Source organism: Choloepus didactylus, chromosome 7 (genome assembly GCF_015220235.1).
Source record: "Choloepus didactylus isolate mChoDid1 chromosome 7, mChoDid1.pri, whole genome shotgun sequence".
In the NCBI taxonomy this organism is placed as follows: domain Eukaryota; kingdom Metazoa; phylum Chordata; class Mammalia; order Pilosa; family Megalonychidae; genus Choloepus; species Choloepus didactylus.
In genome coordinates, this window is record NC_051313.1 from 136,715,765 (window position 1) to 136,729,620 (window position 13,856).

The 13,856-nt window shown below is 43.5% G+C and overlaps 1 protein-coding gene across 1 annotated transcript in view; it reads left to right on the top strand.

Annotated features, from left to right (window-relative positions):
* The window catches only part of ATXN1 (ataxin 1), a 508,626-nt gene that overhangs the window by 45,598 nt on the left and 449,172 nt on the right, over positions 1–13,856 (top strand). Inside the window, exons 3-4 of the mRNA XM_037844369.1 lie at positions 11,383–12,125; positions 12,875–13,024. The gene's annotated coding sequence lies outside the window, so the exon portion shown is untranslated. The remainder of the gene's footprint in view (positions 1–11,382; positions 12,126–12,874; positions 13,025–13,856) is intronic.

The following is a 13,856-nucleotide window of genomic DNA, read 5'->3' on the forward strand; positions in this document are numbered from 1 at the left end:
TATAGACCTTCCCCAATATCCATAGATATGTCAAAGAGCCCATCAGCTTGTTTTATAAGAATCTGTGCTCCACGGGAAAACCCAAGCATGAAGTTTGCCATGAAAAAGGTCTTCTAGAATTGGGTTGGCTCATTACAGGTAAGTTTAATAAGAACTGAACACCTCCTGTGGGTGCTAGAGTAGAAAAAACACTGCACTGAGTCATAGATGGTCTTGGGCTCCAATACTACACCTGCCACTAAGTAGTTGTGTGATCTTTGCCAATTTACTGCAACTCTTTGGACACAGATCCTTATCAATATGATGAAAGGATCAAACTGGATTCTCAAAGGATCCTTCCTGGTCTACTGATATTATATTGCATAAGTTATGTTTCTGAGACCACAAAGTGATAGAACCATCTTCTCTTCATTGTTCCACATCCAGCTGGATTCACCAACACTTTTCCTTTCTCACTGATGCACTGAGAGACAGGGTTGGAACCTAACTCATTCCTGGCACCAGTCTCAGGTCACTTCTCAGATGCAAAGTCAAATGAAAGTGCGTTAGCTCCCTATCTCTTCAGGTTCCTGTTCCAGTTTGCTAATGCTGCCATTTTGCAAAACGCCAGAAATGGATTGGCTTTTAAAAAGGGGGGTTACTTGGTTACAAAGTTACAGTCTTAAGGCCGTAAATTGTCCAAGGTAAAGCATCAACAATAGGGTACCTTCGCTAAAGGATGGCCAGTGGTGTCTGGAAAACCTCTGTTAGCTCAGAAGGCACATGACTGGCATCTGCTTGCTCCCAGGTTGCGTTTCAAAATGGCGTTCTCCAAAATGTCTCTAGGCTTAGCTTCTCTGGGCTAGTATCTCTAAAGTGTCAGCAAAAGTCTGTTTTCAATGGCTGTCTCCAAAATGTCTCTTGTAAGCTGCAGCTGCTCTGAGGTCCTTCTGTCTGTGAGCTTTTATAGGGCTCAAGTAAATTAATCAAACCCATGCTGAATGGGCAGGGCCATGCCTCCATAGAAATAATCTAATCAAAGGTATTACCCATTGTTGGGTGGGTCACATCTCCATGGAAACAACCTAATCCAAAGATTCCAATGTAATCAACACTAATACATCTGCCCCCACAAGACTGCATTGAAGAACATGGTGTTTTGGGGGACATAATACATCCAAACCAGCACAGTTCCTTTTAGAGCAATCAAGGGTCCTATTTTATTTCTTTTTCTGACATTAGAATTCCCATCTACGGGAACATTATGCCAAATCTAAAGTATGAGGAGGGCTAGGTCTGGAAGTTTGTACTGCCACACTTGTTTGTGACACTCCCTGGAGGACTTATCCTAAATAAACTGATTTCACTCCTCTTAAACTTTGAGAGTTATATGGACACTGTCAATATTTAGTCATTGTAATTGGCACTCCAAAGGCAATTCGAAATATTATGTTTTAAAATATCACCAACGAGATCTGACATGTGAGAGAATTTTCTTGCGCTAAGAACCATGCCACACAGTGCTGCAAACTGGGAGCAAATACACTCCTTCCTACTAGGAGCCCTTCCTGTTTTGTCGGCGAGCATGGTTTCCTTAGTCTGAAATTGCAGCAGTACTATTCTGCAATTCCATGGCTAGCTATTTCGGGAGCCTAACACAGCAGGACAAATGTGCACAAGTCCACACAGTATGACAGAAGAATTAAAAATGTATTTACCATCTGTTGGTAGTTTCCTTGTGGGCTCTTTTCTTTTCCTCTCCTACAGCCACAAATAGGGTCTCCTTGCTTCCTTCCAGCTTCAAAGAGCAGGGTTCTTTCCACATCTCTGGAACTGCAGGGCTTTTTTTCCCTTCTTCAAATTTCTGAAACCACTGAACTCTGGAACTATTTCAGCTTCCAGGTTCATTTCCCTCAATTCAAAGTAGAGTGAGTCTGTGCAGAGCTTGAAGTGTTTTATACTTTTCATGTAGCCAGGTTATTTGGGGACCCTATGTGTGGGTTCTGTTCACGGCAGACTCTGAAAATCTTGGGGGTAAAACCAGAAGTCAAGCAAAGGCTAACCAAAAGAGAATAAAGTCCTTAAATTAGGCTTGGGAATTCATGTTGGCACTTTATAATCTAATTGTCCTCACCATTATGGAGTGTGCCAGATGGGAGCCAAGATTCCTAATGGGAAGGGGTCCCAGGAGTGCCTTGTAATAGTAATAGAGGGGATAAAAACCATAAGCTGGAGTATAATAGTTTTGTTAGTTGGGTAACCAGTTAGGTTGATCTGAAGCCATTTGGTTTATGTAGAAATACCCAATTCTCAAAGAGAATCACTAGATATAATTTCTGGAATACATGTATTATTCACTCAAAAATAAAATCTAGTAAACAGATTGGTATTCAAAATGTTTCCTTAACCAGATATTGCAATGCAGTGTTATGACTCTGACTGATTTGCTTCCTTCAGGTTAAAGAGGCGGATTGCTTCACCTTGAAACTTATGTTGTATGACCTTGGACTTTGGGCAGGTCCTTTAACTTCTGAGCCTCAGTTTAATCACCTAAGAAATGGGGGTTATAATCTCTACCTTTCATTGTATTGTTGTGGGGAGTAGATGAGATGACACCTGCAAAGTTCTTGTCATAGTGCCTGGCACAGGAAAAGAGCTTGATAAATGATAGCTTTAACAGAATATTACTAGAAGCCGAAACTGTGCTACTTTCTCTTTATTTCAAAACTTGCTGCCAGATTCATAATTCTCTTTAACTCTGGTTTTCCATTTTGCTATTTAACAAGTTCTCCACAAATCTGAACCTGAATATGAGACTTGACTCAATACTAACTCAGCTTTAGTAGTCATATCAGATGTACTTAAGTCCAAGATTGAGTCAATAGAAGAGGTACCACTGCTTGAACAAGATGGATTTGTTTTGGATTGGCTTCTAATGAGATAATCACCATGTTGGGCGCTTAGAAGGCTTTGCACATAGTAGGTCCTTGAAAATACTATCAATTGATTCATTAATTCACTTAACATCTGATGAATATTTAGTGAGTACCAAACACTGTTCTAAGTGCTTGCTTGGGGTTTATCAGTGACTAAGACAGACAAAAATCTCTGCCCTCCTGGAGCCAGACAATAAAGAAAAATGGCAAACCCTGTTATAAGGTGATAGATTGATGGAAAAACAGAGTAGAGCAGGCTGGATCAGGAGTGTCAAGGACTGCAATTTTTAAGTAGGCTGTTAGAGTAGCCCTCTCTGGGAGGTTGACTCTTTACAAAAGACCAAAGAAGGTGAGGGTGTGGGTCAGGTGGCTATTCAAGGGAGAGGCATTCCAAGTGGAAGGAATGGCCAGCAGATAGTCCTTGAGCAAAGCAAGTGCCTGAATTGTTTGAGGAGCAGCAGAGAGGATGTGGGATTGGGCCATGGAAGCAAGGTGAGAACAGTTGAAAATGAGATCATAAAAGTTGAGAGGTCCTCATGGTGTGGGACCTTCTAGGCCATTTAAGGACTTTGACTCCATGTGGAATGGTGGAGCCACTGGGCAGAATTGTGGCATCATCTGATGGGGAAGATAGACTGTGGTGCAAGCAGGTGAAGGTGGAAGCCGAGAGACATTTAGGAGGCTATTGCAATAATCCCAATGAAGGGTAGTGGTGGCTTAGCCCTATGATAGCAGCGCAAGTGTGAGAAATGTTGGATTCTGGGTATTTTTTTAAGGTAGCGCCAGTGGGGTTTGGAGGCAGATTGGATGTGGGGTGTGAAAGAAAGAGAGGAGCCAATGGATGGCGTTGTCATTTACTGAGATGTCTGTGCAAAAGCTGGATCACACGTTGCATGGTGGCCGTGACAGGAGAGACACCTCTGGGTTCTGGGCTTGAGTGGAAGGCCTCCTCCCACCTGCTAGGGGACCTAAAACAAATGAGCTTCCCGTAGTTCTTGAAAGGGGAGAATCAGAATGACGAGGTTTTCACAAGCACTTTTATGGCGCTCAGATGAACGGTAAATAAATCAGCCAGTCTCTCTGTTGTATTTCCTCAATGCCAAACAATTCGTTTAGTTTTTTTAGTCTGCTGCTCACCCCACCCCACACACTGAAATAACCACATCTAAAGAGGAAAGCTGGGCCCATTCTGGCGCACAGAAGAGGGTACTGAAGAGGCCGGTTGAAGCCCTGGGAACTGAGGCGTGGCATGGCCCAGCCCTGTAGATCCTGTGAGCTCTCAAACCTCTTGGTTAGCCTTTGTGTCCAAGGCCTAAAGCCAGATGTTGTTTCTGGGATGTTGGAGGGATGGCTCTAGAACTCTCTCCATCACTTTCCGAGTCCGTTGGACCTGTTTACTGGTATTGTCATGGGTGAAAGACATCCAGAACTGATTTCCTAAAAGAAGGCAAGAGAAAGGGCCATATATGTAAATAAAGGGAAGAAAGAAGAATGTGACAGATCCATAATCACGGATCTCAGAAGGAGGGCAAATGGGAAATCACATGGAGAACATCTGGGGGAGTCACAAAATTGGAGTAACGAACAAAAGACCAGTTGAATGTTGAAAGTGGAAGTGGAGGTCCAAGGGGTTTGGGAGTAACAGGAAATTTTCACTTAGGATACCCTCTCCACCTGTACTCATGACTCCGTTTTTTTTTTGTTTGTTTGTTTGTTTTTTGGGTGGGGGGTGGTGGTTCCTATCAGAGCTTTAAAATATGTTTTAGAAATACAAAGAATAAGGAAACAGCACTTCTCTGGCTTGTATGCTGGGCAAAGCAGCAAATTCTCGTCTGGATTATCAAGGACGACTTCACAGAGGTGGCGATGTTTGTGCTGGGTCCCAAAGTATGAGAATGGGTGGGGATAGGAGAAAGGGCTTTCCACCTGGAGAGAAAGTGCAGGCAAAAGCACGGTGTTATTTCACGTGCACACCCTTTACCTCCTTAAGTAGGATAAAACAAAAACATCTTTAAAGGCTGATGTCATCTATTTAATCTGTATTCCTCACACACATGGTTTTGAAAAAACTGAGGGAGAAATAGTTTCTGGTTTTATTTGAATGCACAAATAATCATGTGATAAGTTGGAAGAACACCGGAAGTATATAAACGAAGGAGTTAATTATTGGACACATTTGCCAAAGCACAAATATGGAAACCCCACCCTCAGCCAGATCTGTAGAAATCCAAGGACTGAATGTGGCATAAATTCCTCTGCCGTAATTGTATAAGGAGATCTGCCAGTATTTTCCTCTGCGATATTCCTCTCTGCACAAAGGGCCATACTGGGTTCTGAAAAACCTGATTGTGAACTGAGATATGCAATTCTGAATCACCATCAGGTCTCTAGGAAAATTAACTCCTCAGGGACCTTTCCAGATAAGCACCCAAGCTTGTGGTCTCAGATCAGAAGCAAGATCTGGCTGGGTTTCTGTCATAGAGCAACTCCCCTTTTTTGGCATAAGAATGTACAGGATGCCAGTAAAGTTCACACTGGGTCGTCTGAGTCTCTTTAAGCGCATGATGATTCATTACTGGGGGTGGGAGAGAGAGGATAGTGAGGGGGAAGGAAGTGCGGGGGGGGGGGGAGGGGACAACGTGATTATGAAATTGACAGTTGAGAAAGATAGCTCAGGGAGTTATGGGAGTGATGTGCTCTTACTATCAGTACTTAATCTACAACTTTTAAACTGGGAAGTTGGGGAACAGATCATGTAATTTGATTTTCTTTAAGAGGAGATGCATCAGATGCCTCACCTGTTTATTACAATTGCAACACATTAATTTCTCTTTATATCTGACAAAGAAGAAAAGCTCTCCCGTGACAGTACAGTTAGCAGAATAAAAATTTGGCTATAGTGGGTTGAGTGAATAATTTGTCTTCTACTTGATTTACTCACATTCTGGCTGACAAGGTCCTCCATGCTGTGCATTCATTTTGTAGGTACAAAGGGATTGTTGGTAATTTACAGTTTAAGCCTGAGTGCTATTATTTTGCTCTGTCAGAAAGCATCTGTTGCAGTAGCTATCGTTTCAGGTCCCTGCCACAGATGCAAAGCAAATCAGTACCTTCCATAGTCAGTCTTGAGCACATCCCAAGTCTCCCAGCAGTTAAACTTTGGAGAGGATGATGGAAGGGGGTTCTGCAGATATCAAATTGCCTGACAGCCCTTGCTAGATTCCTGACAGGAGCAGTTTCCTTGTGGACTCTAGTTATTTATGTCAAAAAGCAAAGTTTTGCTGATCCATTTTTCTCTAATGCTTCCTTTTTGGGGTATATCTGCAAATTCCTCATAAAATGATTTTCTTAAACCCCAACCCTCATTGGGGTCACCTTTTCCTGGGGGATATGGACTCAAGAAAAATAAAGTAACTGGGAGACCCTACAGCCATGTATTTTAATGTCATGAAGTTAGAATAGCAGAGAACTTTGCTTTCCTCCTTCCATCAAAAGTCAAGGTATATTTTTTAGCCTGTTGTTACCCATGATCTTATTTTGAAGGTACACTGAGCTTAACATGTATAACCCACCAACTACCACTACCATAAGTTCAACCAATGGTGGCTTTGGCTTTGATTTTAATTTGGAAAACGTATTTCTTTTGAGGAAACAAAATGCCAAGTTGTTAATGAAATGCTTTTAAGAGACTTCTAAATGTTCCTGGCCAATACCAAGGAAAATTCAACTCACTCATTCTAAGCTTTAAGATGCTGTCCATCTTCATTTCATGCAAGAAAACCTGTTTCTTTAGATAATTGAAATCCTAAATCCCAATATTTCATGGGTCATTGTCTTACATTCAAGCTTGGTCAGAATTACGTTGATAAAAATTTATCCAGGTTTTGCTCACAAAACAAATAATGGTTTAAAATCATCTCCATTTTCTTTTGAAGCATCCTATTGTGTTAAATATATTAGACCTTTTTAAAAAAAAAAAGAAATGGAAACCAGATTTCCTTTTGGAGGCCTTGATGCATTCTCTAGTTAAGCAGCAAATTATATAATTTTCATTATTAAGCCCAAAGCCATCTGTCACTAGAAGGTATCAGCCCAAAACCATTCAGCCTCAGCACCAAAACCAGCTGTAACCCTGGAATGCCTGTGCTTTCTAAAACAGAGCATAGGTTTTCCATCCCCTTCTAGGATAGCAAAGTAGCTGGTCTTGTGCCCAAACACCAACAAGTAAAACTCAATGAAAGAGAGAACAAGTAGGAGAGGGAAAGAAATATGAAGTGGCAATTCAACAGATACCATTTACCTGTATGTGAACCCCCAAAAGACTGAGTCCCAGATGAGCCTACCAGATTTTTTTTTGCAGGCCCACAGCAGATCTATCAGGGAAATCATGCCTTCAATGAAGGTTTAGTCTCAGGCGTCATTATAACAGGGGATAAGGTCAGTTATATACTGCAAGGGCGAAAACTGAGGAAGGTAGAAAAATGACTGCTATCTCCCACCCCACTACAGAGAGCAAGCAAAGTCCAAGGTTTCCAATAGTGGGTTCTTTGAACTAATTCCTTTGCCCCCCTCCCACCTCCCACTATCCATATCAGTGCTGTCCATCTGAAATATAACATGGGCCACATGTGTAATTTTAAAATTTATAGTAGCCACGTGAAGAAAAATGCAAAGAAATGGGTGAGATTAATTTTAACAATATGTATTTTATTTAACCCAATATATCCACAATATTATCATTTCAACATTTAATATGAAAATTATTGAGAAATTTTATGTTCTTTTTTTGTTTGTTTGTACAAAGTCTTTAAAATCCAGGATATCTTTGGATGTGCCACATTTCACGTGCTCAGTTGCCACCGGTGGCAAGGCCAACCATACCGGACAGGGCAGGTCTAAAAGAATTAGGTGTTTTTGTCTTTAATTGTAGAAGTATTATTTTTAAATAACCTAATAAAGGTCCTGTTAACTCATAAATTGTTGGCATATGTTTAAATACAATAATTTTACCTATCCTCTTACATTGGTAATGTCATTTTCATTACCCAGAGGCTTGTCCTGCTATAGTGTGGGCAGAGGTTAAGGAAGACAGTTTAGAGCCATGTCCCTTAAGGGACTCTTAAGAGTCCTGTGCCAAGCACACAGCCTAGCTACCTTAGTTTGGGTGTGGTTATCTGACCTCAGAGTCTATTGTGGGAGTGGTTGTCATTTTTGTTTTTAGTTTATTTGACTCTTTTTGGTCTCTCCAGCTTTATTTGAGTGTGCAGTCTCAGGAAATTATATTTGTTTTGCAAACACATAATGGTTTGCTCAGAATTACAAATGTCATATGTTAGTATAATACCTTCCTTATAATAGCCCAGTTAAGGGTCTGTGAGTCCATAAAAATTCCAAACTTTCCAGGATTTATTACACAGCCATCATACATAGCTCCAGGCAGAAACTTGGAGAAATTTTGCTCGAGAGCTATACACTTGCCCTCCCCACCTCTCAGGTTTTCAATAATTCTAGTATTTGAGTCTCAGACTTGTCAGCCTGATTGGTTTGATGATTCTGAGAAGGAATGGGCCTAACAACTAGGAATCCTTCAGAATCTTTGTGTATTGTCATGGTAAATATTAACCTTTTTCAAAAGATAAGATTTGTTCTGCTGTGAACTTTCTGGAGACGGTGTCTTATTCATCTTTATTGTCTCAGGTTCTAGTCATTTGTAGATGCATAATAAATAGCTGCTGGGGAAATAAGTAAATAAAAAATAATTTGAGAATTAAGACTGTCAATTCAGTCATCACTATATAGTTCTTTGAAAAACTATTAAAACTGTAAAAACAAAAACAAAAACAACAACCATGCACCTAGATCCTTAACTTCTATGATTTCATTCATCTATGAACACCTTGAAGGATTATTCTAACAATTAAATGACCTATAAAGAACGTGTGAGCTAGTTCCACAACTTTTTTAAGGCTCAGCGTCACCCTCTGTCTTATCTACCTCTCAGGAGCTTTTGAGGATACAAAACCAAAGGTCTATGGAAAATATGAAATGCCACAAAGATACAATTGAAATATAGATTGTTGCTACTTTGAGCCTTAAGGATGAACCCCTACAGTTATTGTGACAGTAAGCATTGCAAAAAATGAATGTACTTCAAATAATTTGTTTCATTCCAAATGAATGAATTTCTCTGATGCGGAGTTTGGGTTAACTTACTACAATATTTTTAGAGAAACAGGATTTACTCTTAGAGTCACCTTATTTTGTATCATGTGATCTTCTGTTTTGACTAGAGAAAAGGTAAGATATCTTTAGAAAGTATGACTTTTGAGATCCACTTTCTTTTAAGACTTCAAGCCTAAAACTCTAAATAAATATGTCGATATTCTATTAAACTTCAAAAGACTGGTCTGATCTGTTCCATTATTTAGTTATAACCTGGTAAGTTGTTTTAGTTTGTTTTGTTTTGTCTTGAACTACGTAACAGTCTACATCCAATGAAAAGGTATACTACAATTTAGAATCTGCTGTGATTTGGAGGCCTGTACACTTGTTTTATTAAGCACTCTTGTGCTCCCTCTGCTGCCGTAAAGAAAACATTCACGTTCGAGACCCCAGTACATTCCTTAGCAGAGTGTTCTCTTTTGACAATGATGATGCAGATTTGTGCATAAATTAGGACTCTTCTGAAATGCAGTACTATTTGCATATTATAATGTAATACTATACATTAGTACTATTATTACATTACAATAGTACTATAATACTATTATAATGTAATGATTTCTTGAAAATAAAAATCACAAATTAAAAAGGAGAGGGGGGAAAAAGGAATAAATGAATTAAGCTTTGCACCTGTGGCCAAATTCATCTAGATAGAGCCCTGTAGTACAACCCAATGTTCCTCACATGTATTTAGGTATCACTCAGGGGGTCTGGTTAAAATGCAGATTTGGATGCCAGAGGTCCAGGGTGGAACCATCAATTCTGAATGTCTAAAAAGCTCCCAGCTGCTGCTGCTCCAAGGACTACACTTTAAGAAGCAAAGATAAAATATATAATTATATGATATAGTATACACTTGATAGATCTTTTAAACCGTCAGAAATAGACACTACCAAAACAATAAAATAGATGTGATTACAATTATTTGTCCATGGTATTTAAGCAATCCAGAACATAAGCTTGGCAGTAAAGCTCAACAGGCCTTGTTTTTAAATTTCCTTTAGTTTCAAAGGTTGACTTATACATCTACGAATATAATACCAGGTTTATGAATAGGACTCTAGTACTATATATTTGCCTGTTGGCTTCTTGAAAGCCCTGCTCTTCTTCTTTCACTGAGCTTTCATTTGCAGGAGCAGTTCTTGTTTTTAAAGAACCAGTGCCTATTATCTGCGGCTCTATGTTTAATATTTTGCCATCTGAAAACAAAACATTTCAGTGCTAATGGTAATGAAAGTGTATCATGAGCATTTATGTTTATGTTGGACCTTCCAGAAAGAAGTAGTTACAGATTTTAGTCAGAGTTTACGGCTTCAATCTTAATGGCTAAAAAAGTGAATGACACATTGCCTATTAATTGTTTTTACTGTTGGGTAATATACATATTTAGCTTGCTTGAGGGAACGTTTAAATGAATTGACTAGCTCTAATCTGAATTATGTGTTTTAATTTGTTTAAGGCTGTTAAAATAATTAAATTAGCTACTTATGTCCACGTAGTAATTAAAATATTAGCTCTTTTTTATCAAAAATTTTCTAAATGTAAGATGTCTAAAAATAGAGTGGAGGTGGATTGGACAGATTATGAGTTGGAATAAAAACATCTCAGTTAAGCCAAAAACATGGCAACCAATATTTTCTGTTATAAAAATATTTTAGATGAATTTAGTTTTTATGAAAGCTGTCTGAAACTGAAATGAATGGCAGAAGCTCTGTGTTTATTCACAGGCCATAATAATAATACCTGTAGCTCAAAGCGGACATCTTCTCTTTGTAAAGCCAACAAGCCTCTGCTTGATTCAGAAGTTGGCTTTGCCAAGTGGGGGAAGAGATATTATGCAATTATGTTCTGTGATATTAACCTTCACTTTGATAAAGCTTGTGAACAGAAACAAAACCAAGCAGAGCCTTTCCAGGAAAATGATTTTAACTGTCCACTAGAGGCTGTAAAGAGACCAACAATGTCACTTTAGACGAAGCAGAGGTTTAAACGGTAACAATCATTGATTTTTAAATGGAAAAAAAAAAAAAAAAGTTGTGGAAATGAGTAAGAGTGAACAGTAGTAGCTCTATTTAAATAGCCATGTATATATGTGCTTGGAGTTTCAGAATGTGAGCAAACAAAATATTTCTGGGGCTCAATACCTTCCTAGTTAGTGTATTTATTTTTATTTGGGAAGCACACTGATTCTACGATAGTGTTGTTTAAAAGCTTTTCTCTTGGTGATTCTGTATCCTGCTTTCAGCTGGTGACTAATCCTTAGGTCATGAGACAATTCGGCCAAAAGTCGTCTCAAATACAGCTTACGGTCAACAGTGGTGGCTTTCAGAAGGAAACTTTCGCAGAGAGGTCATGTTTCTAGAGACTTGGTTCCAAGTTTCTGAAGGAGGTCAGATGGTACCCCGACACCTACCGGTCTTCCAGAATTATCTGCAGCAAGGAGAACGCTGACCTGGGCTTGCTTAGCATGGAGATGCTTTCTCCTCCTCCAGGTGCCACACCTGTTGGCGAGGTGCATTCCCCCCTACCCCCCCCTTGAAGATTCCTTCCCATCAAGCTAACACCTGGAGGCGGTACATGCAGGGGGGCGGAGCGGCAGGGAGAGCAGCAGGGAGTAGAGGACAGAACTTAAATTGAGTCCAGAGGAAGTTCTTCACCGTGGATTCACGAGAACTGTCATTTGACCCTCGGTTTGCTTTTTCTATCTCCTACACTGGTTACCTCATTTCCGATTAAATTAATGATCCCGAATTAGCCGCGGGAGGAGCGTGCGGGTCGTCTCTCAAGGCTAGAGCTGAGTCGTTCACTGTCTAAAGCAGATTTCCGGACCTGCAGAAAGAGAAAGAAGGGAAGGCACCGAGGTCTCCAGCTTTCACCGGCGGTGAAGGTGAAGGTGCACGTGGAGTTGGGGAGACCCTTAAAACTTTCCTGAGTTGCAAAGACAGGCAATCCCCGCGGCCCCAGGATCTGGGTTCCGGAACCGCCAAAGTTAAATCTGTTTCAGGGTTAAATCTGCAGCTGCTGATCCGAGACAGCCCTCATAGTCGCTTCTAGGAGCGCCCGGGACCAAGGGCACGTCGGGATTAGAACGGGCTGACCTCCCCCCCCCACCCGGGCATCTCACTGGCTCTGAGCTGAAGCCTGGCACGCCTGGGAGGGTCCCCCAGGGCGCCAGAGTTGCACCCCGCTGTCGCTGTCTCCTCCCCAACTAGGTGCAGGGACCCGGGGAGGCGCGCGAGGACCCACCGATCGCCGCTAGAATGACCTCATCGCCTCCGCTCCCCGCCCCTTTTCCCAAACCTAGAAGGAACAATCCTCCTGTCCCGGTCTCCCCCACCGAGCCACTCTTTCGGGATGGGAAGTGGCGGCGGGTCTCGCAGCGGAAAGGAGCCGCCTCCCCGGGGGCGCCCGACTCCAGGCGGGCGCTCACGGAAGGGTTAAGGGAGCGGGCGGGCCGCTGCGCCGGCCGCTAGCGGTGATCTGTGCGGCTCGCCCGGCCGCCAGCCAAAGGGCCTCCCCCCCAACCTCCTCCCCCCACAAGAAGTAAGATCCTTGAGCTGCGGCGGCGGCAGCCAACTGCTCCATATTTGGCTTCTATTACACATTTACATACTGGAGCGAGCGAGCGAGCGAGGGAGGGCTGGCGGGCGGGCCGGAGCAGGGAGGAGGGAGGGGAGGGGAGCGGGAGGAGGAGGAGGAGAGAGCAGAGTATACCGCAGACATCATTTCTACTACAGTGGCGGCGCCGTACAGGACCTGTTTCACTGCAGGGGGATCCAAAACAAGCCCTGTGGAGCAGCAGCCAGAGCAACAGCAGCCGCAAGACATTGTTTCTCTCCCTCTGCCCCCCCTTCCCCACGCAACCCCAGATCCATTTACACTTTACAGTAAGTGGCTGTTTTTTCTTTCCTCCTCTGATTCTCTCTCCCCCCTCCCCCTCCCCGTCTCCCCTTATTTAGATTAATCCCCCTCCCCCGCTCTCCCTAGGGGGGCAAAAGCAACAACCAGCAAACAAACCCCAAAACCCAAAAGGCGGCACGGAAAACAGCTGGAAGAGGAGCGAAGGAAACAGACGCGTCGTGTTGTGTTTGTGTTTGTGTGTGTGTGTGTGTGTGTGTGTGTGTGTGTGTGTGCGCGCGCGCGTGTGTGCACATACAACAGTCCCCGGCTCCAGCCTCGCGGGGGCCGACACCCCCCGTTAGGCAGGGTGGCAGGCCTGGGCTGGGGGAGAGAGGGTGGGCATCCGCGAGGCGAGGGGGCGCGCCGGGTGGGGGGCGCGGACAGCGGCGGAGCCCGGCTCGGGCGGCTGCTGGCCGGCCGCGAGTGCCGAGAACCATGTCCTCCCCAGGGGGGGCGGCGGTGGCCGAGGGTCGCGCTGTCTTCTCCTCCCGCGGCCCCTCCGCCTTCACCCGCCCCGGAGGGGGCTGCGAGAGCGAGTGGGTCGCAGGGAGGCCGGGCTTCCCCGAGGGTGGCCGCCCGGCCTCGGCGCCGGGGGGCGGGGGTCTCCCCGTGCAGGCCGGCCTCGGAGGCGGTGCGGCTGCGGCCCGGGAGAGGGCTGGCGCCGGCGGCCGGGCCCGGACTTTGCGCGTGGCGGGGGGGAGCGGAGGGGTGGCCGCGGGAGGAGCGAGGGTGCGGGTGCCCGGAGCGCGGCTGGAGCGGCGGTGGCGGCCCCCATTGCCGCCGCCGCCGCCCTGTTGGTGCTGCCGCTTCCTGATCATG